Raw genomic sequence first — 16,414 nt, forward strand, 5'->3', positions numbered from 1 at the left:
TGCTCCTGACTAGACGCATTTCATCTTTACAACTGAGACCAGATGTATGGTGAAGCAGTCCTGAGAGGAGAGGGGATGTTGGAGATGCATGACAGCTATTGCTGGGTTAGCCAGTGTCAGCAACACCAGAGCACCCTTCCTGTGACCCCATTCACTCCCATTCAGCTCTGGGCTCTCTGAAGTCCCAGGGAGCAGGGGCCAAGGCTGGAGCCTTAAGAGTCAGACGGGCCCGACCAACTATGTGACCATGGGCTAAGTGCCTCCTGGATAGGGGGACTCAGGGAGACATAGTATGTGCCGATGCTCACTTATTATTCTTCTTCTGATTGCTGTTGTCTTTCCCCACCCCAGACGAGACGCTGGGCTGGATTCAGTGCACCTGCATCTATGGAGTGTCTGCCTGTGGCAGGTGCCAGAGGGGCAATGATGAAAAGGATGCTAAGGAATACTTTAGACCCATCGCAGACACCACTCAGGAGGCGTGGGAAAGTAGAGGGTGGAGTTCTCAGGAATGGATTGAGTCTTTAGAATATTTGTCCCCAAATGTCCTTAAATAAGACAGACTTTTGGTGTTAACGTGCCGTATTATTAAAACAACATGACAAAATAACCCTGTAGGAATTGTGTTCACGGGTTTCCATATTTGAGGGTCTCATCTTTGCAGGGTCTTGATCGAGTGCTGGGCCTGAGAAATACCAGAATTGCTGCCAGTGGCTGAGGACCCAGATGCCAAGATGTGGGGCTCTGAGCCTGCTGGCTGGACAGGACACACTGCTAGCCCGGGCTGTCTATGGGCATCCGATTCTTTCTTGACCTGCTTGGTGTCAACGCCCATACTCTCTACGTTTGGGGTGGGACTTTTTCTAGCAGTGACAAATTGGCCCTCAGCTTCAAAAAGTATGAACCAAAGCATATGCTTGCCTTTTGAAATGCTGGGGCCGAAGGCTCTGTGGCCGCCCCATTTGGCCGCACTCTTCATTCCCACACTGGAACATTCACGCTATGTGTGCAAGAACAAGCTACTCCCTACACATGCAATACAGCAAAGCCTTTTTTCCAGGAACACACATGACATCCAGAGAGCTCATCATGGAGACACTGGGACCCCAAGGGGTTTGACCATGTAGAGTTCATCTTTCCTGCAGACACAACATTTCTATTTCTCCCTTTCTACTCCTGGCGCCTTTTTTTGGTTTCTTACTCAGTTGGGTCCTTTGGGAAGTGGCTGCTGAGCTGTGTAGGAGAGCGAGAGGGGTGTGGGGGCTGATGCCTGATATGAAGGAGAAGGAAGCCCAAAGAGGCAGGAGACCCTCCCAGGAGCCTCACTGGCCCAGCAGGGATGTGGGAGGCATGGCTGCCCCTGGAGGAGCCTGCAGAGTGGAAAGGGCAGCCCAGCGCCCGCTCCCCAAATCTCCCCATGTACTCCCTCCTGGGGCACTGCCACTGGTGACCTTCAGCCAGCTGCTGGTCTTGCAGCTCAGTGGCGAGCTCTCTTGTGAAGAGGCTCTGAGCGGTGCTCTGTGAGGACAACACAGCCCATCTGCCGTGTCATGTGTGCAGGTAAATGCCCCTGCTCACCTTTGGGGAGCAGATTCTCCGGGTCCAGGAAATGTCCCTCCTGAGGGGACACTCAGAAGAAGGAGGTCAGTGGTCAAACCACAGCCCCGACCTGCTGCAGCTGGTCCTGGGGTCAGTCTGACTGTCACTGCCTCCCCTCAGCTTTCCCTTCTCAATTCTACTCACCCTGAGACCCCCTCATCTCAGTCGTTCCCCGGGTGGGTGATGCCAGACTTCTTCCTGCTCACACGCTGGTCAAGAGGGCGGTGCATGTCCACTCATGGTCACTATGCCTAGAAGCAACTGGTCTGCACATACGAGCTGCCTGCCCACTGAAGTCTAGTTACGAAAGTGTTGGGAAGAACCATCTGGAGCAGGAGTCGCGCTTGTCTCCTCCCAGAGGAACTCAGTTTGAGTCTGCCCAGCAATTCAAGGCCCTGCCATCCAACTCAGCAGAAGAAAATGACCCACAGCCAAGAAGCTGGCCCTGTGGGGGCTCACTGACCTCAACCATAACCTTGCTGGAGTCAGCCTTGAGGGGTCCCAGCCATAGGTGGGGGTTGCAAAGGCCACTAGGCCAGCTAAGGTTGCTGATCACTACACTTTTGCTCCACATCAAGTTCAGAAACTCCACTCAACTCCTCCACTGCCCCTTCTGAGAGGCGCAGCCCCCGGCCACACCTCCTCCATCCACTGTCTTAATCCAGAATACTTTCATCATCCTATAAAGCTTCCTCATGCCTATTAGCGGTCACTTTTCACTCCTCCCTCCCTACCCCACCCCCTGACAAAGACCAATCTACTCCCTATCTCTATGGATTTGCTGACTCGGGACATTTCTTATAAACGGAATCCTACAATATGAAAATACCTAGCATGATGTTGTCAAGGTTCATCCATGTTATAAGTGTGTGTCAGAACTTCGTTCCTCTTTATGGCTAAATGATATTCCATTGCATGGAGAGACCACCTTTGGTTATCTATTCTTCCGTTGGTGGACAGTTGGGTTGTTCCCACCCTTTGACTATTGTGAATAATGTTGCAATGAACATGCTCATTCATGGACTTGTCTGAGTCCCTGTCGCAATTCTTTGGATCATACAAGTTTTGTAGGCTCTCAATGCACCTTCCAGGAGTTTTCTATTTCCCTTCACAAGCTGTACATTTCATTGTCCTATTGTCTGGCAGACCCAGTCCAAGGACACTGGAAAGCTAGTTTTGCCATTGATCTCAAAGTGCAAGGGTCACAGGGGTGAATTTTTTCTTTATGAGCATCTGGACCAATGAGGGTAATTGACTACAAATACCAGAGTAAACTCTAGCTAATGTAAGCAGAAATAAACTACAAGGAGATGATCCTGTAGTTCAAAGAATTCACAAATATCTGGACAATCGGCCTGGAGAATGTGCAGGAAGCAGAGGGCAGTGGGACACCCCAGCCCCACCCTAGGAAGAGCCCAGTCAGTAGGCCACCCTGGGCCTTCAGACATGGGGCTGAGGCCACAGGTATCGTTCATTGGGATCTGCGCTGTGTTAACACAGCTCCCTGACAACACCTTGATTTCAGACACCTGGTCTCAGAACCGTGAGAGAATGTTTCTGTTATTTTAAACCACCAACATTGTGGTGATTTGTTACAACAGTCCTAAGAAACTTACACACACACACACTCACACAGGCCAATCTCATGCACAGGGGCAGTGCTCTCCACCTCAGGCTGAATCACAACCCATTGAAACACCCACTTGAAGACTGGAGAACAACAACTTCCCATGGTCCTGCAGGGGCTGGGCCAGGTATCTTCACATAGACACACCTCCTGTACCTTTTCTGTGCAAACCAGCCGTGCCTCCTTGTCTGCTGGACAATGGGACGCCTTCTTGACTCAGCTGAAGTGATGCTGCTCAAATCACCAATTTCAACAGACCAGTGTTGTTTTTCTAATTCATGCAGGTTCCCTCTGGAGGCCCTGGGGAGGATCCATTTTCTCACCTTTTCCAGCCTCTAGAGGTCACTGCATCCCTTAGCTCCTGGGCTCATCCTTCAACTTCAAGGCCGGCAGTGTCCATCAGAGTCCTCCTCACATCACATCACTCTGACTCTGCCTCCGTCCTCACGTCTTCTCTACTCTGACCCTCCTGCCTCCCTCTTCCACTTGTAAGAAATATGATTACTCTGGGCCCACCTGGACAATCGAGGATGGCTCCCATCTCAAGGTGAGCTGACCAGCCCCTTAGTCCATGAGCCCTTTCATGTCTCTTTGCCTTGAAACCTAACATATTCAGAGGTTCTGGCCCTTGACTGGATGGGAAGGGCATTGCATGCAGTGTTGTTAGAGAATCAGTGAGGATCAGTCTCTCCGACATGAACAATTCCAAGGGCCTCTGCGTGGGGCAGTGCACACAGAATGCAAATATACCTTCCTGCCTACAGCAGTCATGGATGGAGTCATTGGTGTGTGAGGAGCCATCAATGAGGGACAAAACAGGATGGCTGACCCTCCTCAGGAGCAGCTAGAAGACGTCTCAAAAAAGAGAGCCCTGAGCTTTGTGGTTACCATATGCATGATGCACCCCAGCAGGGGTGCAGCATGGTTGGGGCTAGAGGGTTCACAGAAAGTTATGGGGTCTGGTAAAGTTGGATTCACGCACCCCTTGGAGCAAGAACTTGGTAGCAGTGGGAATGTTCTGGAGCCTTCCCCCTGCCATGCACTGGCACACACACATACACATGCACTCACACACAGACACATATGCAGCACAATATGCACAGAGACACATACACAACTCTGCACATGCACACACTCGGAAGACACACATGCACACATGCGTCTACGCACATACACATGGATATGTGTGGGCACAAAAGACATATGCACGTGTACACATGCTGCATACAAATAGAAAGAAACATGCACAGAGAGACAAGTGTACACAGGCATACCCACATGCACACAAACACACAAATGCACCCACACATGCACAGGAACAATATGATGCCATTTGCATTTGGTAGAAAGTTCTGGGAGCAGAATGGAGGAGGAACGAGGGACAGGGAAAGCAGAGACCACTCAGGGTGTGTCAGTCAGTGCAGTCACCACAGTACTCACAGTACTGGAACGGGGGAAGGGCAGCAGTAATGGAGGAGGTGGATTAGGGGCGTGTGTGGGACCAGCAGCCTTGGTGGTAGGGGTAGCAGACTTGAAGGTCAATGTGGTCTTCTAGGGTCACTGGGGGCACTGATGGGAATACAGAACACAGGAGCCAGGGTATATTTGAGGGAAAGGAGATCAATTCAGCCTGCAAGGGGTGAAGGGACTGCAATGGGAGCCATGGGCATCCTGGTGGGGGCATTTAGAGCAGGCAGGACACTTTGCTTGTAGTTCAAGAGGTCTGGTAGGAAAGGGCGGGGTGGCGACATCAGCTCCAAGGCTGGAGCTGGATCCTGGACTAGGACCAGCTCTCTCAGCGGAGCTTGGAGTGACGGGGGCCGGTCCAGGATCCCTGGGACTGGGGCAGCAAAAACCATGGGAGTAGGGGGTACATACAAGGAAGCCATTGCTTTATCTTGCTAGCTCTTAATACAGAGGTGTACTGCTTCCCATTCTGATAACATTCTCCCTTCCAGATAAGCTTTCTCAGAAGAAATCAAACCCAAGAGTAATGATGGCTAATTATGCAAAATTAAGAACATAAATTCACAGGATCCCCCCCAAAAATTATTTAATCACCACCTACCAGTCAAAATGAGGGGCCTTTATGAAGATGAGGGAGGGGCAGGATCCTGTCTCCAGGTCAGCCCAGGGCCAGACAAGTGAGCAGGGAGCAGGTGTAGGGTCCCCCACTCAGCCATGCAGCTGTCCCTTGTGACTGCTGGACTGAGTCTGCTCTTCATGCTGTGAGCTGAGGGACCCAGTTTATTCCTACCCACACTGTGGAGGTCATTTGAGAGTCTCTGGGAGGGCTGGGCAGTGGGCACGTGTGTGTCCCAGGTCAGCCACCTGCACTGGGTTAGGGTCTCAGTCCTGTTGTTCAGAACCCCAGGTGGACTTGGGCCAGAATTTGCTCTCTTGTGTCTTTGATGGTGTCTCCCAGGCAGAGCGGGACATCTTCCTGCCCAGCAGGGGAGAAGGGAACTCAGTGAGGCCTTGGACAGATTTCCATCCACAATGGGTCCCTGCTAACCCCTTGCTCCTGGTGAAGTTATAACCAAGTCAGGTAGCCTTTCTAAGACATAGTTTCCTCAGAGGCCAAAGTCATGTTTTGGAAGGAACTTTGCATATTATAAGCCCATCTATAAATGTGAGGACTGTTGTCCCTATTATGTGTTTGTATTTTGCAAGACTACTGCGCTGGGGTTTCCATTAAAAATCAAACACATCGTTACAAAACGTGTTATCAACTTCAAAAATCCATGGTGCTGTTGGAACAATATTTGAGGTCTGCAAATGTCTAGGTGCCACCCAATCCCTATTCACTACCTTCCCACAGGGACCGTCACATCCTCACCACCTTGGGACCCCTCTGTGCCTCGTGTTGGTACTTATGGGACCTGGACATCTCGGACACTCAAGCCCGGGCTCCAGGCATCCCCAACTGTACAGTACAAGGTTCCTGCCCCCTGTCTGCCCACTTACCTCCCTATGCCCACTGTCCCTCTCTCAGAGCTGGTCAACTTGCCGGCCTCAGTCTTGTCCACCCAGGCCTCAGGACCCAAGTTCCCCTCTCTTTGCCTTTTCCTTCTTAAATGCCCATGTCTAGGTCCTCCCTCTCCCCTACCCCTGAAAAGACTGGTCTCATTCAGTCCTGAGAGTTGTCCTCAGCCTCTCAAGGAAAGTGAGTCCCAGCAGACCCAGGAGTGAGGTGGGACCCGGTGCTGGCAAACCAGATCCTGGTGGTTGGTCACACCCAAAACCTGGGGAATATCATGCAATGTGTGCTCATCATCAGAATGAAACTGTACTTGATTTCAGGGGAAACGGTTTGGCAATAGTAATGATTAGAGGAACTGAGGCCTTCAACGGTGTCAGGAAAAAGGAAGGTCTGTACACATAATCATCATAATTTTCATCCCATGTTCCTCAATTAAATGAATGATCGGATGGATGCTGGATGGCTGGATGATGAATGGATGGATGAAAGGGTAGTTGATGCAAGGATAGTGAGTGGATGGGTGAATGGATGGATGGATGTGTGGGTGGATGTGTGGTTTACAGTTGGATGGATGGATGAGGGATAGATGAATGGATGAATGAATGGTGGATGGATTGATCATGGGTGGATGCGTGATGGATGGATGGATAGATGGATCAATGGATACCTATGAGGTCAGGATAAATAAAGCACACATGGACACCTCTAAAGTAATGGGGTCTAGATCCACTTGATCATCACTGTGAGCTCATGCACATTTGCTCCATCCTCTCCTCTTGCTTGCTCACACCTTCCTTGATCTGGATTGGGGGCATGTCCAGTTCTGAGAGGGATCCAATTCCTTTTGGAGTTCTCCTCTCAAAGGTCCCATTAACTGCCCCTCCTCTTCAGGATCTTAGGGCCGTGGCAGCTCCTATAGAAATCTTACAGGACGTTTCCTATTAGTGTCAGCTTCCTCTGCTGATCAGATGGAAGGGTGAACCCAAGTGTGGGGACACATGGCTGTTTGCCTCCCACAACTCCCTCAACCATTTGATCTCTCTTTCCCTATTTCATCCAACTTCACAGTCCATATTCCTTGAGCTATGGACATCTGCTCCGATGTTAGGTATTTTAGAGACATCTGGGCTCAGTTCTTTCAGTCTTTTACATTTTTCTCCCTAAAGCCCTTATTACAGACATCCCTTTATTCCAGCTTTGAGGAAAATGGTATAGAAAACCCTCGACTAGACCAGTAACCTTGAGGAAAAGTGGCATCAGCCCTGCTGCCCTTCAGCTTCACAATGAACTTCAAGATCGTTTGGTTTTCAAGATGTTCATCATGTGGGAGTTCTTCCCTCCCCTCCCACTTCCAAGCTCCCCAATCCTGAGCCTGGGGTCCTGGAAACAGGCCTCACCCCCCACCTGTGCTCTGGAGCCAGGCCGCAGCCTGCCAAGTTGATCCAACATCCTCTACATTATTAATGTGCTGGTTTTTCTAGCAGACTCAACACAACAAAGATGGTGGTGATGGTAACGAACGTAATGGCGAGTCACCATCGTGTACTGAGGACTAATTCTGGGGTGGTTCTCTGAGAAATGCTTTACCCACCTTACCTCATTCACATCTTGCAAAAGCCCTGAGTGGCGGGTGCTTGAGGCAGGGGAGTCTTTGTACTTCTCATGTGAGCTAGAAAATCGATAGATTGATAGGTATTGGTGATCTCTGAGCCTGGAATATAAGCTTTGGACTGGCTTCTGTTGAGACAAGGAACAGAGGTCTCTTGTCTACAGGACAGGTGGGCAAATAGGCAAGGGGCAGACAGTACCACTGTCATCCTGCTGTAGCCGGTGGGGCCCAGGTAGGCTCACCTGTCGGCTCAGCACTGTAAGTGGGATGGGTGGGGGCGATGGTAGGGATATTCCCCACAGTAGGCTGACAGCCTCTTCAGGATCCGGTTGGGCGCTGTCAGCAAGATGAGTTTTATGAGTCCTTAGAATAGGCCTGAGGGGGCAATTCTGAAAGTCTGTTAATGAAAGGCCAAAATTCCCATCCTTCAGGGGCAAGAGGAGTTAGTCAGGTGGTTGAATGTTCCGTAGATCATTCTCTCCGCCCACCACACTTGCTGGGTGTTGTTTTATAACATCCTGGTCTCTGGAGACACAAAGAGAAATCAGATGGAGTCTTCAGCCTAACCTTCACCGTCTCCTTGAGCAGCAGATGGACCAGCTTGTCCCAAGAGGAATGACAGTCTTGCCACCTGCAACCCGCAGCCTCATCATGCTTGAGATGGGAGGACTTCACCAAGGAGTGTGTTCCTGGCTGAGATTGGGGGAGGAAGAGTTTGCAAGATTCATTGGACAATCTCCTGACCATTCATTCTATGTGGCCACATTGCTACTTCCTGGGGACATTGGTGGGAGAGGTGATGGGGGTCCGTGAGCTCAGAAGATCATGGCAGTGGAGGATGATGAGAGTTGATGGAAGGGTCTACAGGATTGACCCTATCGTTTAATTTTGTTTGAGTAAAGATGGTGCAGAACCCCAGGCCAGGCAGGGGCTGGGCCAAATGGATAGGCTAGTGGTGCTTCCCTGGGTTGGGAGAGGCAGGATGGGCGTTGAGTGAAGAATGAGGAGGGAGGAGGGTGCCTTTTGGTTTCAACAGTCGGGGCTCACCCCCTGGAGACCTTGGGATGCTTCCATCACCAGAACAGGGCTCCAAGGTGGCTTCTGTTGTCCAGGAAGCCCTGCGGATGCAAAGTATTTAAAGTGTCCTTTGTGGAATCATCACTTCGAAATTCAAAACCTGTAAGTGGCCACTGGCTCAGCTGCATGGAGTGCCTGGGCTTCCAGGGGGCAGCATTTCTGCAGGAATGTGCCAGGTGACCACCTAGACTGTGAATTTGGATGAGGACTCATGTGATAGAGCCCCCCTCGTCTGTCCCTTGAAAACCTCAGATCATCACCTCGGGAGACAGTTTTCCCTCTACTGCTCAGAGCCATCAGTCATCCCGGCTGGTCCTCACACACAGCTCGTGTTCTTTCCACACCATATCCACGAACCGACTTTCTCTAGTTTCCCAAGCCCAGACACTCTGCTGGCCACCCCTCCACCTGTGAGCCTTTCTCACTGAAACTGGCCCCATCCCCAGGGACAGGACACCTGTGCTTCCCCTACCTCACAGGGTCATCACCCTCAGGGGACACGACACCATGCTGATACAGTTGCATCATCTTCTCTTATTCCATCCAGAGACCCAGTAAAGAAATTTGGGGTTCAGGTCAGCTGCTCCTGAGCTCCCTGCAGCATATGGGAGTACTTGTCCAAACAAGCCTCAGGGAGCCTTGGCTGATGGCAGAGATCTTAGGCCTGCAGAGAGACCTGGGGTGGACAGCATCCCTGCCAGCCACCAGAAACGTATACTCTGTACTGCTGGAGATCTGAGCTTGCATCCCTCATGACCTCGCAGCTCCCGGCACTGGGGCCTCCCCCACTCTGTTCTCCCTCCTTCAGATATTAAGACCCTCCCCAACTGCATGAACCCCAACAAGTCCAAATGGCCCTAGCCCATGTCGCTTCCAGGGTGGAGACCCATCATCAACACCTGGTTCATCCTGGAGAGGGACCATGGCATCTCTTACTTCCAAGACAAGATAAATAACCAGGACATGCAGATGATGAAGCTCTTCAGTGGGGGTCTCCACAGGGCAGGAGGGGCCTTAGAAGCAGTGGTGTGGCCACACAGAGTGGGATGCCTACCTGGGCCAGCACATCTAGCAGCTGCACTGAGCCTGTGGGCCAAACTGCACCCTGTGCACTGATGGGGGTGTGTGTGTCTGTGTGTCCACCCGTGTGTACACTTCGAGGTGTGGGTGTAAGGCCGCACTGTCTCTCTCTCCACCACCACTGTGAACCGACCCCTTTTGGTCACCCTGCATCCACCCAGATGATCTTTCTGACATCCTGGACCCTCAGGCCCTGTCCTACGCCCACCTTCACTCAACTCCCACCATCCACTGCCCTGGCATCACGACGCATTTAACCATCTCCACCATGACCGACACCCCCATTTACGGCCAGCCCATTCTAGCTAGTACCCACCAGTGTCTCTCCAGCCCACCCACTGGAGGTTCCCTCCCCTGATGAGTCCTCAGCCCACTGGGTCTCCGTCTGCCAACCTTGCTCCACGTTCGCTTTCCTTCCCCTACGTCACGTCCTTCCTTCCTCTGCACACACTGACCTCCAGGACAGCCACACGCTCCTGTCCTGCAGCTCCGTCCTGTTCCTTCCATGGTCCTGGCATGGTGAAATCCACCCTGGGACCCAGCTCTGCACTTTCTCAATGACAACAATGACAGCAATGTTGTTTTCTCCTGCAGAAGACCAGTAGGCAGCTGAGGCCCCAGCCTCTATGTAGGGAGAGCCATCCCTTGCACAGTCTCCTGCAGGAGACATGGAGGCTGCTGAGGCCTGGAGGCTTGGATGCTGGATGAAGGGCTGCATTTGCAGAGGTCACCCCCACTGGGTGATTGGGGACTCTGGGACACCTGAAGTCACAGATGCAAGTGACCCGCACCTGGGAAGGTGTGAGGGAGGTGCACAGAGTGCAGTGCCTCAGTAGCAGGCAGGGATTCATGCCCATGGGCAGCACTCCTTGAAAAAGATCAGCTACTCCTTTGGAATCTGGAGAGCAGAAAGCACCTAGGGCTACCAGTGGTCCACGGGCGGCCAGGACAGCCTGCTGACTGGCAGGCATCAGGCCTGCAGCACGAGAGGTTCAGGGTGAAACTGCTCCTGGGTAGCCTGGGCCAGCGGGTTGGACAGAAAAGATGACCACCTGGTTTTTGTCACTCTAGTCTGTACGTGCTCGTCTCCCCAGCTAGCCAGACCCTGGGGAGGGTGGCCCTGTGGCTGAACAGCACTAGGGACTGAGGAGAAGGTGCCCTTGGCAATATCGAGTTCCTCCTCTTCATGTGAGGCCAGGTTGAGCTGTCTCCATGCCTGACCTCACCCCCTTGGCGTCGGTGGGCTTCTTCAAGTCAAAGTCATACTAGGCTTTGGGTTCATGGCACTGAACACATTGGCATCCTCAGGGGTCTTCAGCATGAGGGTGAGGGGCCAAAGGAGGGTTGGCTATGCTCAGGACAGCCACACCAGTGACAGGGAAACACACAGAGACAGGAAGCAGATCAGTGCTTGTCAGGGGGTGGGGGAGTGGATATGGGGGCATGGCTGCTTCATGGGTACAGGGGTTCTGGTGGGGCGAAGCAATGATCTGGAACTAGATAACAGTGACGGTACACAGCATAGAGAATGTAGTTAATGGCCGGCCCTGAATTGTACAACTTTATGTGATGAAAACATTAAACTTTATTGAATCTAAATTTGAACACATAAAACATAAAAAATCATAAAACATAGAAAAGGGAAAAGACATCCTGCCCTCACAGGCAAGCTGAAGGACAGCTCTGGTGTGGAGCTGGAGCCGGCCGGGCCTTAGTTGCTGGTGATGAGTGTGGTGCTGCAGCTGCTCTAGCGCTGGAGCCACTGCTGTGGCTGATGCTGGAGATCCCACCAGCTCTGGCTGTGCAACTGGCCCAGGAGCTGGACCTGATATGGGGCTGGAGCTGGGTCTGTCTCAGGCGATGTTGCCTGACCTGCTTCTAGTATTAGTTCCGGTCCTGAGACGGACTCTAGCTCTGCATTGTTGACAGATTTGTTGTGGGAGCTAGTGATGGAAATGGCTGCTGCTCTGGAGCTGGTCAAGTGTGGGAGCTGGAGGGAGCTCTCGTTCTGGAGCTGGCCGCAACTGAGCTCTAGAGGTGGCATCAGAGCTCTCACTAGTCAACAGCTGGAGCAGGATCTGGTGCTATGTGGCTCTAACTTTGTAGGTTGAGGTAACTCTGGCTCTGCTGCTGTTGACTGAGCCTTCTCTAGCTCCACAGCTGGTAAACAACGTGTCCTGACCTTTAGATGGGGTCAGTGACATCACCAACCCATCATGAGCTGTCCATCAGATGGTGGGAGCAAACCAGCAAATAGCATCTATTACATTAGTGTTATTTCATCTCAGTTCCAGTTACATATTTATTTTAAATATACTTAGAAGGAGAATAGGATAACAGAAATCATTTACTCTTTGCTGAGATTTAACAGAGCACACCTTATTGATGTCGTTTTTTAAGAAATATTACACAGTGGAAGACACCATTCTCCTTCCTCTCTCTTTCCTCCCCAGAGGTAACTACCGTCTTGACGTTAATATATGTATTCTGTACACATTGTCTTTTGCAAAAAGACAATCGTCCCAAATTTGCTGAGGTTTTTGCTATAAGTGGTCATCAAAGATATGCATCCTAGCGGATACTTTTAAAAACTCTGTCCTTTCAAAGTAAAGACAACAGTTCAACAGTTAGTTGAGAAGATACCTGCATTGTAGATATGGTTTTTAAAAGAGAGATTTGAAAATATCTCCATTATGTTACCATTGACCCTCCTTATTTGGAAGAGTTATGGTCTGTCAATTCTTCGCTCACACTGCATGAGCAAGAATGAACCACTGCTCCCAGGAGAAGGACAAGGTGAGGTTTCTGCAGCCTCTGGTCATGACATGTTTGGGAAGCTCTCAATGCAGAACCTTGTCTTATGTGTGTCTCTTGAAAATCACCTTATTTCATATAGATTCTTGATTAATTAATTGAACTCTAGGCCAACAGCACTATCTACAACTCATGCCTGAAGGAAGCTCATCCAACACAACAATTTTCTATGAAAGGCCCATCACAGGCTTCTTGTGTTTACGAACACTACACAACACTTCAGCACTGCATTTGAGGGCCACTCTAAGGAGCAAAGCACCAAGGAGAAGCACAAAAGGTGACAAACGTAGCATTCCATAGATTAGAAAAAGGACATTTGTTGACGTGAGAATTAAAACAAGAGTTTTAATACTGTAATAGCAAAAACTAGAAACAACCCAAATGTACACCAAAAGAAGAACGGTCAAAGGAGATGTCGTTTACTCATACTAACACGTAACAGTGAAAAAGAATGGCATAGGTCCAAGCAAATTGTTACAAAAGTATCTCCAATGTAGTTTTGAATGAAAAGAGGAGGTTGCAGAACGAGGTCCATGCCTCACAGGAAGAGGTCTGCCTGAGGTTTGATCTCCAAGCAGCTCTATCAAGCCTAATGCCAACTGCTGTGAAAAAGGAAACAAAAATTCTGTTTCTGGAATGTGCTATTTGCCTAAAGAAAATCTTGCAAGCATGTGGCTGGTAGGTTCATCTAAAAGGACAGAGAGCTGAGACTTTGCTGAGCTTACAGAATAGGATTTACGAGTTCTTTCATTCCCTGATTCCTAAGGAATATTTTTAAGTAAATATCTGCTTATGTGACAACATTTCACGTGAGACTCACTTGCATTATAACCTGGTAATGAGGTTGTGGGGCTTAGCTAACCATTACCAAGGCAAAGTTTTGCTGGCTCTCCTCTCTACCAAAAGCAACCTAAAAGTTGGGCAGGACTATTTTGGGTTAGCTGGTGGTATTTGGGCTGGTTTGCAGCACACACACCCAAGAAGTCTCTCACCTCTGTGCCTCTGTACTTGAGGTAGCTTCTGCCTAGTACCTCTACCCAGGATGTGTAAATGGCTCACTCTTCATTTCTTCCTGCCTTGGCTCAAATGTCCTCTGAGAGGTGGACACCAAGACAGGATTAAACGGGCAAGGATTTTACGAGGGGAGATGCTTCTGTAACAGAAAATGGGGTGGGGGAGCCTGGCAAAGTGGGAGAGCCATCAGGCCATGATGCAAGTCTGACTCTAAATGAGGGGGAGATAGAGGGAAGGATGGGTCCAAGTGTCCTACACTGCTGTATAGTCTAAGGAAGGCTTAGGAATGCCACTGGGGAGTCCTTGAGCACAAGCAGATCAGCAGAGGAGTCCATGCCTCCCAGGAACAGGTCTGCCTGAGTGTCTATCCCTGCCTCACTCACTGATTCGGAGCAGTCCAAGGGAAGCACGACCTCAGTGCAAACAGAGGATAGATCTCATAGCCCAACAGACTACTGACTTCATAGCTTTGGTTAATTACGTTTGCTGCAGGTGGAGGCCTTCGAGGAGCAGTCTCCTGGATACCATATCTTATCAGTCAGTTTTCCCTGATCACTCTGCAAAACAGCCCCACAGAACAGTAAAACATCAACTACATTTCACCAGGAAACAGTAAAAACACATTTCAGACTGGATACAAGGAACATTCCAGGACAACAAAGTAATCTGGACTGGTGTTGGGAGTAGATTAAAACTGGATTACTTCTAGGGATCAAGCAATATCAAGAGAAAGAGAGAGAAGGAAGCAAGGGAGGAAAGACAGAGGGCGTTGGCCCTCAGCATTTGGGGCTATTATTTGGCTATGCCCATCAGGGATCATAACCAGCTGCAAGACATCCTACAAGCCATAAAGTCAAAACACCTCATTCATTTACAAAAATGCATTTCATGTATTGACTTTTGTTTTAACCCGTCCCCTCATTTCAGACAGGAGATCCAGAAAAGGGAGACAACTATTCAGTCGCAGAACCAGGACTAGAACCCAGGGCCCCAGACTCCTGGTCATTCATTCAGGAGGGCACCCCTTGTTCCTGGCCGCCTGCCAACCTGTAGGAGGACAACATTGGCGAGGACAACCTGAAGGAACTGAAGTTCTTGCCTTCACAGAAGCTCAAAGGAGGTGCTTGAGCTGGATCTTAGAGGATGACTAGGAGTTTGCCAGACATCTGAAGGGCATAGGAGGCAGTGCGTGCAAAGTAGAGAGGCCTGAAACAGCGCTGGGATCAGAAGGCACAAGTGGAGCCTTCTGCTCAAGTGGATGAAGTGCTGAGGAGCGAGGTGAGCTGGGGATGAAGATGCATGGTGGAAGACAGCGGGGAAAGCCTGCAGGGGTTTTGGCAGCGAATGCCAATAGGAAGAGCTACCCTCTAGCTCACTGTGGGTGGAGCAGGGACTGAGTGGCCTAGTAGCTGATGGGGTCGGGGAACGCCCACAACAAGGCCAGGGAAGAGATGATGAAGGACAGTGGCAAAGGGAGTACACAGGACAGGGGAAGGACTTACCTGGAGATGCGCGGTGGGCGCCACCCCTCCAGCATTTCCCAGGCTGTTGCCAAGAGGCAAAGGGCCTAGTGACAGGAAAGCGCCCTGCACCTGCTGGAGCCAGGCAGATGCTAGGGAAACGTGCGCTGCGCGGGGAGGGGACGGCGCTCAGGCAGAGCTGGAGCTCAGAGGATGGTCGCGCACCAGGTGGCAGGGCCAGGACCTGGGCCCCATCCACCACCCTGAGCATCGCGGGTCCCCGGCTCCGCCCAGCCCAGCCACCCCCCTGGCTGCGCCACTGGGGGCCCTCAGGCCTCTGCCTTCAGCCAATAGGAAACCCGGTGGCAGGCGCATTCGCCAGGGCCTGGGGTTAAGGGTCACACAAGTTGGCCTAGCCTGGTGGCCTGAAGGAGTGAAGGGCCAATGGCGCCGGCGGCGAGGGCCTGGCTGGGGCACCAGCTGGGCTGCCCGGGGCCGGGGCGAGGGCTCTGAACGGCGGCCGTGTGCTCGTGAGCCGGCAGGAGGCGGCCGAGGCCGGGGCCTCGCCGTGGGCCTGTAGGTTGGCGAGCGCGCAGCCCGTGCCTACTGCACTCTCGTGGGGGCTGCAGCTTTTTGGGGCGCAGGTCGCCCCCCCTTCGTGCTGCCCAGCTCCGGGCCGAGCCCAGCCCCGGCTCGCGGCCGCGCCGCCGCCGGGTGGAGCCGCTGCCATCCCGCCTGGAGCTGGAGCGGAAGGAGCGGGCGGCCCCTCCCTCCGCGCGTTCCGCCCGCCACCGCCACTGCTCCTCCCCGTGCCCTTGGTCTCTTGAGAAGCTGCCACGCTGGAGGGTGAGACTCCGGGATTGCGCCCCTGGAGCGGCCGCAGGCACGGGAGGGGGAGGCGACTGGGGCGCTTCCCGCCTTGATGGAGGCGCGGAAACGGCGGGTTTGTGGCGGCCCGCGGCATCCGCACCTCCCCGGGGGGTGGGGGTTGTCCTCACAGGTCAGGGAGCAGAGGGAGGCTCAGACAGGTCAAGGGACAGGCCCCAAGCCCCACAGCTGATAGTGGTATGTACAGTGGAATCCGCACTCGGGCAGTCGGCCCCCGAGGTTCTGATGTTAGGACAGCTGGCTGCAAAAGCTCCGGGACCTTG

This window comes from Diceros bicornis, unplaced genomic scaffold, assembly GCF_020826845.1.
Source record: "Diceros bicornis minor isolate mBicDic1 unplaced genomic scaffold, mDicBic1.mat.cur scaffold_78_ctg1, whole genome shotgun sequence".
Taxonomy (NCBI): Eukaryota; Metazoa; Chordata; class Mammalia; order Perissodactyla; family Rhinocerotidae; genus Diceros; species Diceros bicornis.